This window comes from Dendrobium catenatum, unplaced genomic scaffold (genome assembly GCF_001605985.2).
Source record: "Dendrobium catenatum unplaced genomic scaffold, ASM160598v2 original_scaffold_235821, whole genome shotgun sequence".
Classification (NCBI taxonomy): Eukaryota; Viridiplantae; Streptophyta; class Magnoliopsida; order Asparagales; family Orchidaceae; genus Dendrobium; species Dendrobium catenatum.
In genome coordinates, this window is record NW_021554229.1 from 1126 (window position 1) to 4937 (window position 3812).

The window sequence follows — 3812 nt, forward strand, 5'->3', positions numbered from 1 at the left end:
TTGAATTTTGATCTCCCAAATATTCAATTCCTAATCCAAAATTTACTCTTCTTGCTTTTAACTTCTTAGAAATTGATGCAACTTGCATAGTCAAATTGATAAAGCAAGATTTATAAATTCCAGCTACTTTTAAACATTTAACCTACCAGTAGGACACTAGAAACTATTAGTAGTCATTTCCTTTATTAATTCATAGACTTCCCCATATGGCTCAGATCTGAATTATCCTAGAGCTAAACATAAATTATAGCACTAAAAGACATACTAATAAACTATAAATTTTTAAATAACCATCCTATAAGGTAATGCATGATGAGGACAATTTCTATGCATTTCCTTGAATATTTCCCAACTCTCATAAATGTATTCTCCTTCAAACTGAGTAAAAGAAATTATATCATTTGTAAGTTTGGCAATTTTGGATGGTGGAAAAAACATAGCAAGAGACTTATGAGCTAACTCATTCCAAATAGTTATATAGCCTAGGGTAAAAAATTTAACCACATTTGAGCTTTATCTCCTTGAGAAAAGGGGAATAATCTTGGTCTAATAACATCATCACTTACACCAATAATTTGTATGAAGCTGGCAAAATATAAATTTAAATCTCTTACATGAATTTACCCATCATGAGAGTTTTGAACCTTTTGAATAATAATTGGCTCTAATTCAAAAAAAAAAAAATTTTGGATTGCAGGGATATTTATGCTCCAATGAATTTCATCTACTGGAACATTTTCATAACCCTTCAGAGGTTTTGAATAACTTTGCTCTAACACAACTTTAGTCATTTTAAAAATATTTTTGGTTTTTTAAGTTTTAGAAAGGGTTCTATCATTTTCAAGATCAAACGAAAAAAGTTCCATTATATGGCTATAAAGCATGCAACCAACAATAAAAAATAAGTAAACTCATTTTAAATAAAATCATAGAGGAATAAAAAATATAAGAGAATAATATCACCATTAATGATCAATACGTCTCTTCTACACTTCCTCTCTCTTAATGTATGGATTTGCTCCAACAATCATAAGCTAACACTGTAATGAGTGCATCTAGTACTTTCCTAGTCTCTCTCTTAGATTATATTATATGAGAGATCAAAATAAGTACTCTAAAATGTACTAAAATTATACAAGTGACAAAACTCTCTTACGAACATAATATAATGACTAATTATAAGAAAACATAAAGCAGACAACTGGCGCTTCAACAGTTCAAAGATTGACATCGTTGTTCCCATAAAATGAACTAACACCATTGTGTTACAATTTTATTTATTTCCGCCGCGATTGTTGATGTGCATCAGTTACATAGTGAACAATCAACTTATTTCCTTGATAGATCATGTCCTATAAAAGTTATAACTAGTACACCATGGTTCTATTGACTTTAGAATGTTGTACCATTGGAGTGAAATTTTTTGCTCTTAGGCATGATAGATTGTGATGAAGCTACACTTGAAGGCATTGAACATGACACTACAAAGTTGATAATATTAACATTGTGGTGCTGACTAAAATAGAAGTTACTAATACCATGTCAATGTCGTAGCACTCTAGTGGTGCCTTTTTAATTTTTAAGAATTCATATAGGTTTGATGATACATAGAATTTTATGCCTTTATTATTTTTTTCCTATAAAACACAAATAAAATAACATATTTTCACTTAAAACTTAACACATAAAATAATACATTATTACACTTTTCACTTAGCCACCTTACATTCTTGCAGAGTCTACGTCTCTTGTAGACATTCAATTCAATAAATGAATAAAATTTTTCTTTTATTTATTCATTCTTTCTTTTTTATATCTCATTCCATATATTACATTCATATAGGTTTATCTTACATTAGTGTGATGCAGATTTTTTTAGATTTTTCTTAGTGTGCTTGTTTTCTAGTTTAAGGACAATAAAATATTGGGTATTATATACACGAACCCCTTAAACTATTAATGCATACAGACATAAATATTTTTATTTCTACTACCTATACTGGAGCCTAGGAAACCTTTGTGCCCATAGTGGATAAGGTAATGGGGTCCTCATTACGCTCAAAGGATGACATACTTTTCTTTCTAGTATAGCGCTATTACACTACTAAAAATTTTCTGAAATTTGTATAATTAGAAAATTTAAGATTAAATCAGAAAAAAGTTAGAACTTTTTTTGAGTCATGTTAGTAATGTCATTTGAACTTAAAGTTAAAATTTCTCATCTTTTGTCATAGATTTAGAGTTTGATCTAATCCATTGATAAAGATAGAGTTGACCTTATCATGAATTACATCTAAGATTATTGCTTGTGCATTGGGTTGTTAGATAATTACTCATTCCAAGCAAGCATACTCCCAGTAGTATTTACCCACTATATATAAATATGTATTTTCTACAAAATTTAATGACATTCATGAGGGAATGTTTGATATTTTTAAATATATGTAAGTCAAATTTCATATATTCTAAATTCAAAATGAGTCTAAGCTCCACTTTATTTGAAAGTTTTATCTTTGAAGATATAATTAATTATAAGGCTTACTTGTATTAGAAATCAAGATCCTAATCTAAACTAAACACTATTTTAGTTCACTAGGAGGAGAAAAATCTTCTGTATGTCAACTTATGCTAATCTTGGGCTAGTTTCATATTTGAAATGAAAGGTGAATGTGAATTTTATCCAATAGGATAACTCTTTTAACATTTCCTATGCAAAATTAAAATACAAAAATAATTTTTTTCTTTCCTCAAGTCTATAATGTCATATTAGTTTCTCTTTTGAGATAATTAACTCTAATTATTCGAATTTGTTTAAACAAACATTGGATATCATATCAATGGTACATAATTTTTCTAGCGACTCCTTTGGGGATTGGGTTTACTTTCATTCTTTAGTAGAGATTAGAATATAAGTTCCTGATATATATAATATGTATGTAGGTTTCTTATTTCACTCCCTCCCAGTCTGCTGAGGGCTCTAAAATTAAATTTGAAACTGGATTTGACAACATATAGTATACATTATTTGCACCACAGATTAAAGTGGTAGCTAAAAGTTAGGGAGAGGTAATAAGACCTCATTGAATTATCCCTAGGTGCACCAAGACAGGGGTGAATTGGACATTTAAAAAAAATACTCAAAAAACCGTTATGTGTGTTTTAACAAATATAAAAATTTATGAAAAATTCTAATCAAGTGACTAACACAAGTGAAAGAAAATTAAAAGCTTGATATTCTTTTTCAAAGTTTTGTAGCATAAATAAAGTAAGATATATATATATATATATAACCATTGAAATCTTTCATACCATCCTAGTGATGGTAGATAACTTTCAACCCTTTTTAACCCACTTAATAAAGACAGAGAAATTTTAATCATTTTTTATCATCCTAGTGAAGGTAGAGGACCGATGACCCTTGACCTTGAAGCTTCTCTCCAAATACTAGTTCCAAGAACTCACAAAGGCCACTAGAGGAAGCGGGGTGCAAGCTGAAAGTTCGTTAGAGATGTTAAGCCCTTAAGAACTAGCCCGAGGTTAACTAAGAGGGGGGGGGGTGAATTGGTATTTTAAAAATTTTCTTAAGCAAAGCACAAAACTAAAATCAAATCAATTCACCACAAAGAGTAATGGATGCAAAAATTAAATGCAGAAATAAAACAAAGGAAGATCACACCGGATTTATAGTGGTTCAGTCAAACCTTGACCTACGTCCACTCCTCGGAGGCACCCTCCGAGTATTACACTAACTAAGTGCCTCTCCTTTAGCTCCCACAGCTAGGCAGAGAAACCTTTACATTATTCTCTTTTTC

The 3812-nt window shown here is 30.0% G+C and overlaps 1 non-coding gene across 1 annotated transcript; it reads left to right on the top strand.

The window, feature by feature from the left end:
* Positions 1-304: 304 nt before the first annotated feature.
* On the top strand, positions 305-411 carry LOC114578956. Its single transcript, XR_003699854.1, has one exon. It is a non-coding gene; the product is annotated as a small nucleolar RNA R71 (small nucleolar RNA).
* Positions 412-3812: the final 3401 nt, after the last annotated feature.